Source organism: Carcharodon carcharias, chromosome 34, assembly GCF_017639515.1.
Source record: "Carcharodon carcharias isolate sCarCar2 chromosome 34, sCarCar2.pri, whole genome shotgun sequence".
Lineage (NCBI taxonomy): Eukaryota > Metazoa > Chordata > Chondrichthyes > Lamniformes > Lamnidae > Carcharodon > Carcharodon carcharias.
This window is the reverse complement of record NC_054500.1, coordinates 22,465,294-22,485,929: the sequence shown is the minus strand read 5'-3', so window position 1 is coordinate 22,485,929 and position 20,636 is coordinate 22,465,294.

Genomic DNA, 20,636 nt, shown 5'->3' with positions numbered 1-20,636 from the left:
TCGGTACTGAGGGAGTGCCGCACTGTCGGAGGGTCGGTACTGAGGGAGTGCCGCACTGTCGGAGGGTCAGTACTGAGGGAGTGCCGCACTGTCGGAGGGTCAGTACTGAGGGAGTGCCGCACTGTCGGAGGGTCAGTACTGAGGGAGTGCTGCACTGTCAGAGGGTCGGTACTGAGGGAGTGCTGCACTGTCGGAGGATCAGTGCTGAGGGAGTGCTGCACCTTCAGAGGGTCAGTGCTGAAGGATTGCTGCACTGTCAGAGGATCTTTCTTTGGGATAAGACATTGAATGGAGATTCTGTCTGCCTTCCTGGGTTGATGTTAAAGATCCCATGATCAATATTTCAAGGATCAGGGGAGGTCTCCCTAGTGTCCACTCCTGAAGAGTCTCCAGCTAGGGAACAGAAATTTAAAATCTGGGCCAGGCCTCTCAGGAGAGAAAATATGAAACACTTTTTCACACAAGGAGTGGTAAGAGTGTGGAACTCTGCCAGAAAAAAAATCTTGCTCAGTTAATGCATTTTAAACCTGAGATCGATAAGATTTTTGCTAAGCAAATAAAGTGGGTTAGGATACAGGTCAGCGTGAATCTCATTGAATAGTTAGGGCTGAATGACCTTCTCCTGTTCCTATGTCCTGACAACTATTTTCCTTTGCTTTTGGTAGGAAAAATAGGGAGGTAATTTATTACCTGGACTAGCAAGTCTAGGTGGAAGTAGAGGAACAGAGGGATCACAGAGTACAAATACAACAATCACTAAAAGTTATGCCACAGGTTAACAAGGTATTAAAAAGAGCAACCAAACACTCGGCTTTATTTCTAAAGGGATAGAATAAAAAGTAGGTAAGTTATGCTAAACCTGTATCAAACCTTGATTAGGCCAGTCAGAGTACTGCATATAGTTCTGGTCACCATATTATAAAAAAGGTTATAGAGACACTGGAGAAGATGCAGAGAAGATTTACAAGAATGATACCAGAAATGTGTGGGTATAAATATCAGGAAAGGATTGACAGGCTGGGTCTATTTTCTCTTGAAAAAAAAAGGCTGAGGGGTGACCTAATAGAAGTCTTTAAATTAATGAAAGGTTTTGATAGAGTGGATACAGAGAGAATGTTTCCTCTTGTGGTGAAGAGCAGAACCAGAGGCCATCGATATAAGATAGTCACTGAGAAATCCAGTAGGGAATTTAGAAGAAATTTCTTCACCCAAAGAGTGATGAGAATGTGGAACTCGCTCCCACAGGGAGTGGTCGAAGTAAATAGTATAGATACGTTTAAGGGCAAGCTAGATAAATATATGAGGAAGAGGGAATAGAGGGTTATGATGATAGATTTGGATGATGAAAGATAGAAGGAGCCTCGAGTGGAGTATAAATACCAGCATGACTGGCTAGGCTGAATGGCCTATTTCTGTGCTGTACATCCGATGTAATTCCCTGAACCAGAATCATTAAAACAGATTATCTGGTCATTATCACATTACTCTTTGAAGGATCTTATTGTGGGTAAATTGATCACTACACTTCAAAATAATTCATAGCTGTGGAGCAAATTGGAATGTCCTGGGGATGTGCAAGCTGCTATTTAAATGCAGGTTTTTCTTTACAAGGTTTTGGGAGCAATAGTGTTGCCTTGGAGTTTTAAAGGCACTGACTGATCTAGCCTGAGAATCCAACTCTGCCCCAGCCTCCAGACAACACACTTTCAGCCCTCCAATTGGCTCGCCCTTCACCTCCGGCACCCGGGAATCCAGGTGGACGCAAGAAATTTATGTGCATCTATTGTTCAAGGAGAACACTGACCATTTTAATCTCCTCCCCAACCGAGATATATAGCACCCTTCACAATCTCAGGATGTCCCCGCAGTGGTTTACAGCCAATGAAGTACTTTTTGAAGTGCAGTCACTGTCGTAGGGAACGTGGCAGCCAGTTAGTGTACAGTAAGCTCCCACATACACAACATTTATCCCTCAATCAACATCGCTAAGCATAGATTATTTGGTCATCTTCACATTGCTAAGTATTGGCCAGGACACTAGGGATAACTCTGAGAGTCATTGAGGTTTTTCAGCCTATCGTGTCCTTGGTCATCAAGCCCCTATCTACTCTAATCCCATTTTCCAGCACTTGGCCCATAGCCTTGTATGCTATGGTGTTTTAAGTGTTCATCTAAATGTTTCTTAAATGTTGTGAGGGTTCCCACCTCTACCACCCCCTCAGGCAGTGAGTTCCAGATAGCCCCCCACCCCCTGGGTGAAAAAGAATTTCCCCAAATCCCCTCTAAACCTCCTGCCCCTTACCTTAAATCTATACCCCCTGGCTACTGACCCCTCCACTAAGGGGAAAAGTTTCTTCCTATCTGCCCTATCTATGCCCCTCATAACTATGTACACATCAATCAGGTCCCCTCTCAGCCTTCACTGCTGTAAGGAAAACAACCCCAGTTTATCTAGTCTCTCTTAACAGTGGAAATGCTCCAGTCCAGGCAACATCCTGGTAAATCTCCTCTGCACCCTCTATAATACAATCACATCCTTCCTATAGTGTGGTGACCAGAAGTGCCTGCACAAAGTACTCCAGATGTGGCCCAACCAACACTTTATTCAGCTCCAACATAACCTCCCTGCTCTTGTATTCAATGCCTTGACTAATAAAGGCAAGTATCCCATATGCCTTCGTAACCACCTTATCTACCTGTCCTGCTGCTTTCACAGATCTATGGTCATGCCGACCAAAGTCCCTCTGATTCTCTGTACTTCCTAGGGTCCCACCATTCATCGTGTACTCCCTTGCCTTGTTAGTCCTCCCAGAATGCATCACCTCACACTTTGCAGGATTAAATTCCATTTGCCACTGTTCTGCCCATCTGACCAGCCCATCTATATCATCCTATAGTCTAAGGCTTTCCTCCTCACTATTTACCACCCCACCAATTTTCATGTCATCTGCAAACTTACTGATCATACCTCCTACATTCATGTCTAATGTCATGAAAATATAATAATTTTCATATTATTATTTATTTTAAAAGTGGGTTATTAGTGGGGTTTGGATAGTTTGTGTGTGTGTGTGTGTGTGCGGGGTTGGGGGGGATTTAATTGAATTGGAGACAGCTGGTCTAGAGGCTTTGAGTCATCAACAGCAAACTAGGTTTGAAATGATAAATACGTAAGCGTGGCTGAAGTTTTAGAATATCAGGTATGAGGAACATTTGTATTTTTAGTTAAATTAGGGTCATTTAGATTTCAAAGAGATGGTAAGATGTTACAAAAACAAAAAAACTGCGGATGCTGGAAATCCAAAACAAAAACAGAATTACCTGGAAAAACTCAGCAGGTCTGGCAGCATCGGCGGAGAAGAAAAGAGTTGACGTTTCGAGTCCTCATGACCCTTCGACAGAACTTGAGTTCGAGTCCAGGAAAGAGCTGAAATATAAGCTGGTTTAAGGTGTGTGTGTGGGGGGCGGAGAGATAGAGAGACAGAGAGGTGGAGGGGGTTGGTGTGGTTGTAGCGACAAACAAGCAGTGATAGAAGCAGAATATCAAAAGATGTCAACAACAATAGTACAATAGGACACATAGGTGTTAAAGATAAAGTTGGTGATATTATCTAAACGAATGTGCTAATTAAGAATGGATGGTAGGGCACTCAAGGTATAGCTCTAGTGGGTTTTTTTTTTATTTTATATAATGGAAATAGGTGGGAAAAGGAAAATCTTTATAATTTATTGGGAAAAAAAAAAAGAGAAGGGGGAAACAGAAAGGGGGTGAGGATGGGGGAGGGGACTCACGACCTAAAGTTGTTGAATTCAATATTCAGTCCGGAAGGCTGTAAAGTCCCTAGTCGGAAGATGAGGTGTTGTTCCTCCAGTTTGCGTTGGGCTTCACTGGAACAATGCAGCAAGCCAAGGACAGACATGTGGGCAAGAGAGCAGGGTGGAGTGTTAAAATGGCAAGCGACAGGGAGGTTTGGGTCATTCTTGCGGACAGACCGCAGGTGTTCTGCAAAGCGGTCGCCCAGTTTACGTTTGGTCTCTCCAATGTAGAGGAGACCACATTGGGAGCAACGAATGCAGTAGACTAAGTTGGGGGAAATGCAAGTGAAATGCTGCTTCACTTGAAAGGAGTGTTTGGGTCCTTGGACGGTGAGGAGAGAGGAAGTGAAGGGGCAGGTGTTGCATCTTTTGCGTGGGCAAGGGGTTGTGCCATAGGAGGGGGTTGAGGAGTAGGGGGTGATGGAGGAGTGGACCAGGGTGTCCCGGAGGGAGCGATCCCTACGGAATGCCGATAAGGGGGGTGAAGGGAAGATGTGTTTGGTAGTGGCATCATGCTGGAGTTGGCGGAAATGGCGGAGGATGATCCTTTGAATGCGGAGGCTGGTGGGGTGATAAGTGAGGACAAGGGGGACCCTATCATGTTTCTGGGAGGGAGGAGAAGGAGTGAGGGCGGATGCGCGGGAGATGGGCCGGACACGGTTGAGGGCCCTGTCAACGACCGTGGGTGGAAAACCTCGGTTAAGGAAGAAGGAGGACATGTCAGAGGAACTGTTTTTGAATGTAGCATCATCGGAACAGATGCGACGGAGGCGAAGGAACTGAGAGAATGGGATGGAGTCCTTACAGGAAGTGGGGTGTGAGGAGCTGTAGTCGAGATAGCTGTGGGTGTCGGTGGGTTTGTAATGGATATTGGTGGACAGTCTATCACCAGAGATTGAGACAGAGAGGTCAAGGAAGGGAAGGGAAGTGTCAGAGATGGACCACGTGAAAATGATGGAGGGGTGGAGATTGGAAGCAAAATTAATAAATTTTTCCAAGTCCTGACGAGAGCATGAAGCAGCACCGAAATAATCATCGATGTACCGGAGAAAGAGTTGTGGAAGGGGGCCGGAGTAGGACTGCAACAAGGAATGTTCCACATACCCCATAAAGAGACAGGCATAGCTGGGGCCCATGCGGGTACCCATAGCCACACCTTTTATTTGGAGGAAGTGAGAGGAGTTGAAGGAGAAATTGTTCAGCGTGAGAACAAGTTCAGCCAGACGGAGGAGAGTAGTGGTGGATGGGGATTGTTCGGGCCTCTGTTCGAGGAAGAAGCTAAGGGCCCTCAGACCATCCTGGTGGGGGATGGAGGTGTAGAGGGATTGGACGTCCATGGTGAAGAGGAAGCGGTAGGGGCCAGGGAACTGGAAATTGTTGATGTGACGTAAGGTGTCAGAGGAATCACGGATGTAGGTGGGAAGGGACTGGACAAGGGGAGAGAGAAGGGAGTCAAGATAACGAGAAATGAGTTCTGTGGGGCAGGAGCAAGCTGAGACGATCGGTCTACCGGGGCAGTTCTGTTTGTGGATTTTGGGTAGGAGATAGAAGCGGGCCGTCCGAGGTTGGGCAACTATCAGGTTGGAAGCTGTGGGAGGGAGATCCCCAGAGGAGATGAGGTCAGTGACAGTCCTGGAAACAATGGCTTGATGTTCAGTGGTGGGGTCATGGTCCAGGGAGAGGTAGGAGGAAGTGTCTGCGAGTTGACGCTCAGCCTCCGCGTGGTAGAGGTCAGTGCGCCAGACAACAACAGCACCACCCTTGTCAGCGGGTTTGATGACAATGTCAGGGTTGGACCTGAGAGAATGGAGTGCAGTAAGTTCAGAGAGAGACAGGTTAGAATGGGTGAGAGGAGCAGAGAAATTGAGACGACTAATGTCGCGCCGACAGTTCTCAATGAAAAGATCGAGAGAAGGTAAGAATCCAGAGGGAGGGGTCCAGGTGGAGGGAGAATATTGAAGATGGGTAAAAGGATCCGTTGAACTGGGAGAGGACTCCTGCCCAAAGAAGTGAGCCCGGAGACGAAGACGGCGGAAGAAGAGTTCAGTATCATGCCGAGCCCGAAATTCATTGAGGTGAGGGCGTAAGGGTATGAAACTAAGTCCTTTGCTGAGCACTGAACGTTCAGCATCGGAGAGGGGAAGGTCAGGGGGTATAGTGAATACACGGCTGGGGTTGGGATTGGAAGATGGGGTGGGGACGGAGGGACAGGCAGGGGTGGAGGGTCCTAGATGGGTGTTGGTGTCGATGAGTTGTTGGAGCTTGCGTTCCTTAGCACTTGAGAGAAAGAGAAAAAGTTTCTTGTTGAGGCGTCGGATGAGCCGAAGGATAAAATGAAACTGGGGGCACGCGCAGCTTTGAAAAAGGGTACGGCGGTGCTGCTGGAGGGAGAGGTCGAGTGTGTTCATATGGCGGCGCATGGCACTGAGAGTGGATTTCAGAATGTGACGGGAACAGCAGTCCGAGAAACGTTTTATGTCCCGGAGATACCTGTAATCCTGGGTGGGTTCGAAACATGAGGGGTGGAATTTCAGTTGAAATCCATGTGGGGTAAGTCGGAGACGGAGACAGTCACTGAGAAAGGAGATATGGCTGTGAAAGCGGGTTTTAGTAAACACCTTGTCAAACACTAGGAGAGAAATGGAAAGCAATGAAGGTGAACAAGGCAACAGAGAAATCCGGAAATCTTGTCGCAGAGAGGAACAGAACTTCTTCAAGGAGGTAGGCATTTCTTGAAGAGCAGTGGCAGTCAATTAAACACAGAGATAAAAACAAAAAAACTGCGGATGCTGGAAATCCAAAACAAAAACAGAATTACCTGGAAAAACTCAGCAGGTCTGGCAGCATCGGCGGAGAAGAAAAGAGTTGACGTTTCGAGTCCTCATGACCCTTCGACAGAACTTGAGTTCGAGTCCAGGAAAGAGCTGAAATATAAGCTGGTTTAAGGTGTGTGTGTGGGGGGCGGAGAGATAGAGAGACAGAGAGGTGGAGGGGGTTGGTGTGGTTGTAGCGACAAACAAGCAGTGATAGAAGCAGAATATCAAAAGATGTCAACAACAATAGTACAATAGAACACATAGGTGTTAAAGATAAAGTTGGTGATATTATCTAAACGAATGTGCTAATTAAGAATGGATGGTAGGGCACTCAAGGTATAGCTCTAGTGGGTTTTTTTTTATTTTATATAATGGAAATAGGTGGGAAAAGGAAAATCTTTATAATTTATTGGGAAAAAAAAAGAGAAGGGGGAAACAGAAAGGGGGTGAGGATGGGGGAGGGGACTCACGACCTAAAGTTGTTGAATTCAATATTCAGTCCGGAAGGCTGTAAAGTCCCTAGTCGGAAGATGAGGTGTTGTTCCTCCAGTTTGCGTTGGGCTTCACTGGAACAATGCAGCAAGCCAAGTAAAAGGTGTGGCTATGGGTACCCGCATGGGCCCCAGCTATGCCTGTCTCTTTATGGGGTATGTGGAACATTCCTTGTTGCAGTCCTACTCCGGCCCCCTTCCACAACTCTTTCTCCGGTACATCGATGATTATTTCGGTGCTGCTTCATGCTCTCGTCAGGACTTGGAAAAATTTATTAATTTTGCTTCCAATCTCCACCCCTCCATCATTTTCACGTGGTCCATCTCTGACACTTCCCTTCCCTTCCTTGACCTCTCTGTCTCAATCTCTGGTGATAGACTGTCCACCAATATCCATTACAAACCCACCGACACCCACAGCTATCTCGACTACAGCTCCTCACACCCCACTTCCTGTAAGGACTCCATCCCATTCTCTCAGTTCCTTCGCCTCCGTCGCATCTGTTCCGATGATGCTACATTCAAAAACAGTTCCTCTGACATGTCCTCCTTCTTCCTTAACCGAGGTTTTCCACCCACGGTCGTTGACAGGGCCCTCAACCGTGTCCGGCCCATCTCCCGCGCATCCGCCCTCACTCCTTCTCCTCCCTCCCAGAAACATGATAGGGTCCCCCTTGTCCTCACTTATCACCCCACCAGCCTCCGCATTCAAAGGATCATCCTCCGCCATTTCCGCCAACTCCAGCATGATGCCACTACCAAACACATCTTCCCTTCACCCCCCTTATCGGCATTCCGTAGGGATCGCTCCCTCCGGGACACCCTGGTCCACTCCTCCATCACCCCCTACTCCTCAACCCCCTCCTATGGCACAACCCCTTGCCCACGCAAAAGATGCAACACCTGCCCCTTCACTTCCTCTCTCCTCACCGTCCAAGGACCCAAACACTCCTTTCAAGTGAAGCAGCATTTCACTTGCATTTCCCCCAACTTAGTCTACTGCATTCGTTGCTCCCAATGTGGTCTCCTCTACATTGGAGAGACCAAACGTAAACTGGGCGACCGCTTTGCAGAACACCTGCGGTCTGTCCGCAAGAATGACCCAAACCTCCCTGTCGCTTGCCATTTTAACACTCCACCCTGCTCTCTTGCCCACATGTCTGTCCTTGGCTTGCTGCATTGTTCCAGTGAAGCCCAACGCAAACTGGAGGAACAACACCTCATCTTCCGACTAGGGACTTTACAGCCTTCCGGACTGAATATTGAATTCAACAACTTTAGGTCGTGAGTCCCCTCCCCCATCCTCACCCCCTTTCTGTTTCCCCCTTCTCTTTTTTTTTCCCAATAAATTATAAAGATTTTCCTTTTCCCACCTATTTCCATTATATAAAATAAAAAAAAAACCCACTAGAGCTATACCTTGAGTGCCCTACCATCCATTCTTAATTAGCACATTCGTTTAGATAATATCACCAACTTTATCTTTAACACCTATGTGTTCTATTGTACTATTGTTGTTGACATCTTTTGATATTCTGCTTCTATCACTGCTTGTTTGTCGCTACAACCACACCAACCCCCTCCACCTCTCTGTCTCTCTATCTCTCCGCCCCCCACACACACACCTTAAACCAGCTTATATTTCAGCTCTTTCCTGGACTCGAACTCAAGTTCTGTCGAAGGGTCATGAGGACTCGAAACGTCAACTCTTTTCTTCTCCGCCGATGCTGCCAGACCTGCTGAGTTTTTCCAGGTAATTCTGTTTTTGTTTTGGATTTCCAGCATCCGCAGTTTTTTTGTTTTTATCTCTGTGTTTAATTGACTGCCACTGCTCTTCAAGAAATGCCTACCTCCTTGAAGAAGTTCTGTTCCTCTCTGCGACAAGATTTCCGGATTTCTCTGTTGCCTTGTTCACCTTCATTGCTTTCCATTTCTCTCCTAGTGTTTGACAAGGTGTTTACTAAAACCCGCTTTCACAGCCATATCTCCTTTCTCAGTGACTGTCTCCGTCTCCGACTTACCCCACATGGATTTCAACTGAAATTCCACCCCTCATGTTTCGAACCCACCCAGGATTACAGGTATCTCCGGGACATAAAACGTTTCTCGGACTGCTGTTCCCGTCACATTCTGAAATCCACTCTCAGTGCCATGCGCCGCCATATGAACACACTCGACCTCTCCCTCCAGCAGCACCGCCGTACCCTTTTTCAAAGCTGCGCGTGCCCCCAGTTTCATTTTATCCTTCGGCTCATCCGACGCCTCAACAAGAAACTTTTTCTCTTTCTCTCAAGTGCTAAGGAACGCAAGCTCCAACAACTCATCGACACCAACACCCATCTAGGACCCTCCACCCCTGCCTGTTCCTCCGTCCCCACCCCATCTTTCAATCCCAACCCCAGCCGTGTATTCACTATACCCCCTGACCTTCCCCTCTCCGATGCTGAACGTTCAGTGCTCAGCAAAGGACTTAGTTTCATACCCTTACGCCCTCACCTCAATGAATTTCGGGCTCGGCATGATACTGAACTCTTCTTCCGCCGTCTTCGTCTCCGGGCTCACTTCTTTGGGCAGGAGTCCTCTCCCAGTTCAACGGATCCTTTTACCCATCTTCAATATTCTCCCTCCACCTGGACCCCTCCCTCTGGATTCTTACCTTCTCTCGATCTTTTCATTGAGAACTGTCGGCGCGACATTAGTCGTCTCAATTTCTCTGCTCCTCTCACCCATTCTAACCTGTCTCTCTCTGAACTTACTGCACTCCATTCTCTCAGGTCCAACCCTGACATTGTCATCAAACCCGCTGACAAGGGTGGTGCTGTTGTTGTCTGGCGCACTGACCTCTACCACGCGGAGGCTGAGCGTCAACTCGCAGACACTTCCTCCTACCTCTCCCTGGACCATGACCCCACCACTGAACATCAAGCCATTGTTTCCAGGACTGTCACTGACCTCATCTCCTCTGGGGATCTCCCTCCCACAGCTTCCAACCTGATAGTTGCCCAACCTCGGACGGCCCGCTTCTATCTCCTACCCAAAATCCACAAACAGAACTGCCCCGGTAGACCGATCGTCTCAGCTTGCTCCTGCCCCACAGGACTCATTTCTCGTTATCTTGACTCCCTTCTCTCTCCCCTTGTCCAGTCCCTTCCCACCTACATCCGTGATTCCTCTGACACCTTACGTCACATCAACAATTTCCAGTTCCCTGGCCCCTACCGCTTCCTCTTCACCATGGACGTCCAATCCCTCTACACCTCCATCCCCCACCAGGATGGTCTGAGGGCCCTTAGCTTCTTCCTCGAACAGAGGCCCGAACAATCCCCATCCACCACTACTCTCCTCCGTCTGGCTGAACTTGTTCTCACGCTGAACAATTTCTCCTTCAACTCCTCTCACTTCCTCCAAATAAAAGGTGTGGCTATGGGTACCCGCATGGGCCCCAGCTATGCCTGTCTCTTTATGGGGTATGTGGAACATTCCTTGTTGCAGTCCTACTCCGGCCCCCTTCCACAACTCTTTCTCCGGTACATCGATGATTATTTCGGTGCTGCTTCATGCTCTCGTCAGGACTTGGAAAAATTTATTAATTTTGCTTCCAATCTCCACCCCTCCATCATTTTCACGTGGTCCATCTCTGACACTTCCCTTCCCTTCCTTGACCTCTCTGTCTCAATCTCTGGTGATAGACTGTCCACCAATATCCATTACAAACCCACCGACACCCACAGCTATCTCGACTACAGCTCCTCACACCCCACTTCCTGTAAGGACTCCATCCCATTCTCTCAGTTCCTTCGCCTCCGTCGCATCTGTTCCGATGATGCTACATTCAAAAACAGTTCCTCTGACATGTCCTCCTTCTTCCTTAACCGAGGTTTTCCACCCACGGTCGTTGACAGGGCCCTCAACCGTGTCCGGCCCATCTCCCGCGCATCCGCCCTCACTCCTTCTCCTCCCTCCCAGAAACATGATAGGGTCCCCCTTGTCCTCACTTATCACCCCACCAGCCTCCGCATTCAAAGGATCATCCTCCGCCATTTCCGCCAACTCCAGCATGATGCCACTACCAAACACATCTTCCCTTCACCCCCCTTATCGGCATTCCGTAGGGATCGCTCCCTCCGGGACACCCTGGTCCACTCCTCCATCACCCCCTACTCCTCAACCCCCTCCTATGGCACAACCCCTTGCCCACGCAAAAGATGCAACACCTGCCCCTTCACTTCCTCTCTCCTCACCGTCCAAGGACCCAAACACTCCTTTCAAGTGAAGCAGCATTTCACTTGCATTTCCCCCAACTTAGTCTACTGCATTCGTTGCTCCCAATGTGGTCTCCTCTACATTGGAGAGACCAAACGTAAACTGGGCGACCGCTTTGCAGAACACCTGCGGTCTGTCCGCAAGAATGACCCAAACCTCCCTGTCGCTTGCCATTTTAACACTCCACCCTGCTCTCTTGCCCACATGTCTGTCCTTGGCTTGCTGCATTGTTCCAGTGAAGCCCAACGCAAACTGGAGGAACAACACCTCATCTTCCGACTAGGGACTTTACAGCCTTCCGGACTGAATATTGAATTCAACAACTTTAGGTCGTGAGTCCCCTCCCCCATCCTCACCCCCTTTCTGTTTCCCCCTTCTCTTTTTTTTTTCCCAATAAATTATAAAGATTTTCCTTTTCCCACCTATTTCCATTATATAAAATAAAAAAAAAAAACCCACTAGAGCTATACCTTGAGTGCCCTACCATCCATTCTTAATTAGCACATTCGTTTAGATAATATCACCAACTTTATCTTTAACACCTATGTGTTCTATTGTACTATTGTTGTTGACATCTTTTGATATTCTGCTTCTATCACTGCTTGTTTGTCGCTACAACCACACCAACCCCCTCCACCTCTCTGTCTCTCTATCTCTCCGCCCCCCACACACACACCTTAAACCAGCTTATATTTCAGCTCTTTCCTGGACTCGAACTCAAGTTCTGTCGAAGGGTCATGAGGACTCGAAACGTCAACTCTTTTCTTCTCCGCCGATGCTGCCAGACCTGCTGAGTTTTTCCAGGTAATTCTGTTTTTGTTTTGGTAAGATGTTACACCTAGCCAGAAGAAGCTAAGCCAAACATTGTGTTTATTTTTCCCAAAGGTTACTGATTAAAATTAGCACTATGAAAAAATTTATATTATGTGAGAGGTAAGATTCCAAAGATATATCGAAACAACAGAATTTACATTAAAAATTGGGAAACATGTATAAAGGAGATGAGGCTATGTGTAGGAGGTGAAGGCATTCTAAGATTTAACACAAGCGTGAAAAGCCTCCAGCCTCTTTGCATCAAATTGCAGTCTATAGAACCAAAGCTGAGAAAACTCACTTTGAATTTTACTGTCCAAGCTGTATTGCTTTGCCTGGGTCTGTTTAAATCTATTTGTTTTTACTGTTGCCTTAATGGAGGTGTAACTGGGAGCCAGATTAATTATTGGTTTTAGGAATTATTATAGTAGTAATTTGTAGACCTATGCATGTGATTGAAATCATTTCTTTTGTTAATAAATGTTTAATTTAGTTTTCTAAAAACCTTTGAAGCTGTGATAGTCTTATTACTTCTGAATTCAGGGCATGCATCTTGAAATAAAATACAAATTGCAAATCAGTTGTGATTTCCATGTCTTGTTTTCAAGTTCTACTCATGTGACCTCATTTGAGGAGCCTTCTGAGATAGCATTCCGCCTAATTGCAGTAATTGACACCTTGATCAATATTGAAACACCACCTCCTCCTTTACACACCCCCCCCACCCAAACACCGTCTCGTCTGAATAATCTATACCCCGGAATACTGAGCTGCCAGTCCTGCCCCTCCCTCAACCATGTCTCAGTGATAGCAATAATATCATATCCCCATGTGTTAATTAACACCCTCAACTCATCTGCCTCACTATCAAGACTCCTTGCATTAAAATAAATGTCATCCAGTCTTGCCATACTCCCTTGTGCCTTAACTTGACTATATACTCTCTGCCTTCCAGACTGACTTGGTTTTTCTTCTATACATCACCTCCTACTATACCTCCACTCTGTATCCCACACCCTGCCAAATTAGTTTAAACCCCCACCAACAGCACTAGCAAATCCAACCCCAACCCCAGCCCCCCGGCAAGGATGTTGGTCCTGCTCCGGTTCAGGTGCAAACTGTCAGATCTATACAGATCCCACCTTCACAGAAATGAACCCAGTGATCCAGGAATCTAAAGCCCTCCCTCCTGCACCAAGTCTTCAGCCACGTATTCATCTGCTCTATCCGCCTATTCCTATACTCACTAGCACGTGGCACTGGGGGTAAACTATAGCTTACAACTTTTGGGGTCCTGCTTTTTAATCTGCTACCTAGTTCCCTAAATTCTTGTTGTAGGATCTCATCCCTCTTTCTAGCTATGTCGTTGGTACCAATGTGAACCACGATCTCTGACTGTCTGCCCTCCCCCTTCAGAATGCCCTGCAGCTGCTCGGTGACACCCTTGATCCTGGCCCCAGGGAGGCAACACAGCATCCCGGAGTCACATCTGTGGCTGCAGAAACGCCTGTCTGCACCCATCACCGTTGAGTCTTCTACCACTATTACTCTTTCTCCTCACCCCCACCCCCCCTCCCCCCACCAACCGTTTTGCAGCTGGGCTCTGACTGCACTCCCCAGAAGAAACGTCCCTCTCACCATTTTCAGAAAAACTGTTCTTGAGTGAGATGCACTCAGGGGCCTGCCCGCTTCCCTCTTCCTGACTTCCCACATACTGCAGGCTGTGCATCACACGGGACTGAGCTCCCCTCTCATACCTTTGGTTAAAAATACATTTACCCTAAATTTAAGCCAAGTAGAAAATCATTTACCTTTTTTTTAAAAAAAGCTAGAATTCTTATCTTTCCTCAATGTAGCTCTTCTTCATAATAGTGGCTATGGAATCATTTACGACCACCTGACAGCGCAGACAAGACCTTGATTTGACATCTCATACAAAATGTGGCACCTCTGACATTGCAGCACTCCCCTCAGCACTGCGCTGGGATTTGTCAGCCTCAAGTATGTGATCAAGCGATCAGAAAGCACTGAAACGACTTCCCCCTCTTACTACCGGAGCTGCAGTCAACTAACTCTGCTAAGATCTTATTATCAAATTGGGGTCCTGGAGTTAGAATCCTATTGGCCATTGCACCAGAGTCAATCTGTCTGACTGACAGCACCCAGACACAGAGCTTCCATCAAAATATTGCTCTCTTCTGACACCTAGTGGTATTATATGGTATAGTACATCCTCAATCCAATTCTCAAAGGTTTCAGCTATGGACCAGAGCAGGCTCATCAATAACATAAGACCGTACAGATAGGAGCAGGAGGCGGCCCAACAGCCCTTGAGTCTGCTCCACTATTCAATCAGATCATGGCTGATCTTTTATCTCAATCCCACTCTCCTGGACTATCCCCATATCTCATGATTCCTTCGAGCCCAAAGACTTATAGATATCAGCCTCGAATATAGGACAGAGCATCTACAGCTCTCCAGGGTACAGAATTGCAAAGAATCACACACTATTAATGAAGAAATTCTCATCTCAGTCCGAAATAGTCGATCCCTTATGCTGAGACTGTTCCCCCCCCACTCCCCCAGGTTCTAGACTCTCCAGCCAGGGAAAAGAGCCTCTCAGAATCAAAACAAAAAAACTGCGGATGCTGGAAATCCAAAACAAAAACAAAAACAGAATTACCTGGAAAAACTCAGCAGGTCTGGCAGCATCGGCGGAGAAGAAAAGAGTTGACGTTTCGAGTCCTCATGACCCTTCGACAGAACTTGCGAAGGGTCGAAGGGTCATGAGGACTCGAAACGTCAACTCTTTTCTTCTCCGCCAATGCTGCCAGACCTGCTGAGTTTTTCCAGGTAATTCTGTTTTTGTTTTTGTTTTCTCAGAATCAAACACTGTCCAATCCTTGAAGAATTTTACACATTTCAATGAGATCACCTCATTCTACTAAACTCCAGAGAGGCCCATTCTACATCTCTTCTCTTAGGACAACACATTCATCCCGTGAATAAGTTCAGTGAACAAAAGCAAAATACTGCCGATGCTGGAAATCTGAAATAAAAACAGAAAGTGCTGGAAATCCTCAGCGAGTCAGGCTGCATCTGCAGAGAGAGAGACAGAGTTAATGTTTCAGGTCAGGATGACCTCTCATCAGATCATCTTTCATCAGATGAAAGGTGATCTCAACCTGAAACGTTAACTCTGTTTGTCTCTACAGCTGCTGCTTGACCTGCTAAATATTTCCAGAATTTTTTGTTTTTATCTCAGTCCATTGAACCCTCATTGCACCCTCTCTAAGGCCAATATATTCTTCATTGATTAAGGAGATCAAAACTATAAGATCTGTCTTTGAATTTTGCAACAACTATCAATACATTGATTTGATAAGCTTTATTTCTCTTATCCTCTCCATTTCTTTCAAATGAGGATGGCATTATTATATTATCCAGACTTTTGGTCTCACAGTTTGCTTTGTATTTGTGTGTGCTCCAGCGTCATGGTTGGTCATTCTCCATGCTTGAACCTTCACTTCCGTATAGCCAATCTCTCCATTATATTTCAAGGATTCAGCATTCATTTTTAGCTTTTATTTTGGTTTCAACAGATGAATTACTTTTAAATACTCTTACACAATTCTCATTGGGGAATGGGTCCCACACACACTGACACTCACTGGGGTAAGGGTCCCACACACACTGACACTCACTGGGGTACGGGTCCCACACACACTATCACTGGGGTACGTGTTCCACACACATTGACACTCACTGGGGTACGTGTTCCACACACATTGACACTCACTGGGGTATGTGTTCCACACACACTGACACACTGGGGTATGGGTTCCACAGATACCTATCTCTCTGGGGTACGGCGACAAAGGCATTGGACACACCTCATCCAAGTAATTGTTCCTGCTGTAGGAGCCTGCACAACAAATGTTGTCAGACTGTTTAAGATCTTTCTTAGTGACTTGTCACCAATCAACAGTTGCATATGTGCCTTTGCATCAGCTCTCACTGGATAGGAGGAGGAAGCAGGAACCCAGGCAGATCCTCCGTCTCTGGGCTGCAGCGTCCCTACCACTGCTAACTTAGTGGTATCTGGTGATTAAGGAGATCAAAACTATAAGATCTGTCTTTGAATTTTGCAACAACTATCAATACATTGATTCGATAAGCTTTATTTCTCTTATCCTCTCCATTTCTTTCAAATGAGGATGGCATTATTATATTATCCAGACTTTTGGTCTCACAGTTTGCTTTGTATTTGTGTGTGCTCCAGCGTCATGGTTGGTCATTCTCCATGCTTGAACCTTCAATTCCGTATAGCCAATCTCTCCATTATATTTCAAGGATTCAGCATTCATTTTTAGCTTTTATTAAACATAGAGACATGGATGGTCAAAGAGCGAGGTTTTGAGGACTGTCTTAAAACAATAAGATTAAGTTGAAGCCTTCCTAGGCTCTCTGAATCATCCACTCACTTTCTAAACTCATTGAGCAATTGGGGAATGACTTTGAAGTTTTCAAACACTTACAAAGCAGAGGCACATTGTAGCCAATGTTCCCTCAAAGCTGCGTGGGGGTATGGCCACAACAATCGGGACATAACACACAGTTTAACAAACAGGAACATTGGAAGGAACATTGGTAGTAGCAACATATTCTGTGCAAACCAACTCAAAACAGAGTTTGCTTTATTCAAAGCATTGCCATAAGGATTGTCAATTATTTCATCACATGGCCTTCCATTGCCTTGTTCAGTCAAACTTGCTTTTCTCCCCCAAGGTCTCTGCGCTTCTCCAATTCAGGCCTCTTGAGAAGCCTCAATTTAATCACTCCACCATTGACACCTCTGCTTTCAGCTGCCTGGGTCCTAAGCTCCAGAAGTCCCTACCTAAACCTCCCCACCCCTTTTTCATGTTTTAAGACAGTCCTCAAAACCTCGCTCTTTGACCATCCATGTCTCTATGTTTAATAAGGCCCCTGGGACATTTTGCCACAGTCAAAGCCCTATATAAATATAAGTTATGTTTGTCTCCATCTCCAACACTTTTGTAACTGACAAGCAAACGTGGTTTTTCTCCGACGCCGCAATGTCTTTAATCTTTAAATTCTGGAGACTTCAGGACCCTACACGCAATGTGAATGCTTGGAACAGAAGCACAAACAACAGCACCAACTAAATCCCTCTGAAGTTCCTTTCCAGTGCCTCCTCTTGAATAAAGTTCCTACTGCTGTCGCAATTACACAATTTGCATCACAAACTAGTATAAAACCAGTTATATCAGAAGCGCTGAAAGATATTGTCCTGCAAATTGAACCCTTGTGTACTTTGGGAAGCTGCAAAAACCACAGATGCTCCCACAGACACCAGGGAAAAATAATTTAAACTTTAGAGTGATGCACCTCTGCAATTTGCCCTATTTTGTTTAAAATTGTTTTCTCTAAAAGAGCTCTGAAGGGCCTCGATCCAAAAACCTTAACCTTTCCTTTGCCAGATCATTTCTGACCTAGAATTTTAAAGTGCGGAAGGAGGCCATTCAGCCCATCATACCTGTGCCAGCTCTCTGATAGAATAACCCACTTAATCCTATTCTCCTGCCCTTTCCCCCAGACCCTTACAGGTGAGTCTACAGCGGCTGCTGTTTTCATTAAACAACTTATATCGATTATAGCATCTTCAATATAAGGAAACATCTCAAGACCTGGAATTCGCTGTCTAAGGGGTGATGGAAGCAGAGATGATGAATGATTTCAAAAAGAAATTTGACTGACACTTGAGGTAACTAAACTAGCAGGGCTACAGGGATAGAACAGGGGAATGGGGCTGAATGGATTGCTCTAGAGAACTGGCATGGACCCAGTGGGCCAAATAGCCTCCTTCTGTGCTGTTATGACTCTAAGACACTTCACCAAGCTGGACCAACATAAGTGGGGCATGCACAAGAGGCCAGAATTGGAGGTGCACAGATGTCATTGTAGCAGGTTACAGAGATAGGGTGACGCTAGGCCATTGAGGGATTTGAACATAAGGATGAGAATTTTATTTGCAGCTTCCATTCCAGTTGCATGAGTATCCTCAAACCTTCCCTGTCCCATTGTCTCAGTTGTGAGATTGATGAAAAGTCTGTGAAATACAGAGTGTGATTTTGTGTTGTGCATATCACACTATAGTTCTGCTCTACTCAGATTTCAGTTATGGTCGCAGACTCCAATCAGGACAGCAGAGACACTTTAGGGATGTCCTCAAAACATCCCTGAAGAGATCAAACATCTCTCTCCCCCACCCCGCACCCCCACCCCCCCCGCCCCACCAACTTAAACCAGCTTATATTTCACCCCTCTCCTATTTTTACTTAGTTATGTTGAAGGGTCATGAGGTCTTGAAACGTCAACTTTGCTCTTCTCCGCCGATGCTGCCAGACCTGCTGAGTTTTTCCAGGTATTTCTGTTTTTGTTTTGTATCCCCACCCACTCTTGGGAGTCCCTGGCTTGTGAATGACCCAAGGGGAGAAGGTTCATTCGGGAAGGCACCAACCACATCAAGAGGCTTGATTGGGAACTTGTGGAGGCAAAGTCGAGGCATTGGAGGGAGTGCACAAACTTCCAAACAGCCCATTACCCAACCCTTCAAGCACTGCCTACCCCACATGCAGCAGAATCTGCAGATCACGCGTTGCATTTATCAGCCATCTCAGAACCCATCGAACCGGAGTGGAAGCAATTCACCCTTAATCCCAAGGGATTGCCTTAGAAGGATAGCTGTGTGTGTAATTCACTGCATGTCCTTCCCTCCCTTAAACATTACCTGCCCTGAACATGAAGGCAATGATGTTTTTTGACTACCAACCAGGCTTTTTAACTCTTGCTGTGGAAAGCTGGGCCTCAGAGGCAAAAACTGGGAAGGCGATGGCATAGTCATTGGATTAGTATTCCAGAGACCCAGGGTAACGCTCTGGGGACCCGGGTTCCAATCCTGCCACAGCAGATGGTGGAATTTGAATTCAATAAAAATCTGGAATTAAAAGACTAATGATGACCATGAAACCATTGTCAATTGTTGTAAAAACCCATCTGCTGTCTTTACCTGATCTGGCTACGTGACTCCAGATCCACAGCAATGGGGTTGACCCCATAAATGCCCCCCTGAGCTAGGGATGGATAATAAATGCTGGCCTGGCCAGCAATACCCGTATGCTATGAACAACTGAATGAAGTGCAATTAACAATGAAGTTTAAGTGCAGCGGACCAGGGAATAAAAAAGGTGATATGAAACTATGTTACAGGAAGTATACACACTATGCAAGAATTTGAAATATATTTTCCCTTCCTAGTTGTTGGCCTCAGCTGAGATATGTAACAAACTGGGATCAAAGCTGGGACCTGCATGGGTAGCTGGTGAACAGCCTTGCAGACCTCTAGATTCCAGGTTTATCTGCCAAATCCACAAGGTGTTGGACAAAATGTTCTGTTTTTGTAATCTGCTGACTAGAAAAAACATTACACATTATGGTGGTGTCTTATAATGCAGTCCCTGCCCTCTTTAACATACTTTGTATAATAGACAGATTAAACACTGGTGATTAACTATAGCCTATTAATTGATAAATTGGCAAGGTCAAGACGTACTCAGCCCAACAAAATTATTAACCTATTATACATGTTTGGGCTTAGAATGCTGTTACATAAAGGAAAGTTTCCCCAAAGCAAATACAGCACCAACGTTTTCTCCATAACACACCCCATCGTCAGGGCACTGTTTGGATTTAAATTCATTGCAAGAAGCAAAGATTATGCAATTAATCTGAAACTCATGCATAATGAGGGTGTGGGCAGAAGGGTAATATGCAGTATGATTCAAGTGAATAGAGAATCACTCACTTTAGCTTTAATCTATCAAACTGTAATATAAAGATAGATCCACGAGAGGGAGACAATATTAAGCAATTTTAAAGATGGGGAGATAACAATAACTTATTTTCACGATTAAGGAAATTGCAAGGAAAATAAATTTTCCCACTCAGAGAAAAATATATAACTTCTTTCACAACCTCAGGGTGTTGTCCCAAAGCACTTACAGCTAAGAAAACACTTTTAAGTAAAGTCATTATTGCAGTGGAGGAAAGAGGTTAATATTTTACACATGGCCTTTTACAAGTTGCTTTCCAGTACCTTCCTAATCCTCTGACCACTGTCTAGTTTCCACCTCTTCACAATGAGTAGTCACTGCAACTTCTATAGGTCCACACAGTTTCAAGTGGCTCCAAAGTTAAGAGTTGAACAGAAAATAGCGTCTATGAAGTCTGTCGGAGTAGGAAAAAACAAGCTATGGTCAAGCAGGGTGTGAGAAAGTTGGCAGTGAGCTGGAAAGTGGACAACAGTTTCAGGTAGTTAAAAAACTATCAGACGCTTCTCCCAGACGTCTACGGAGG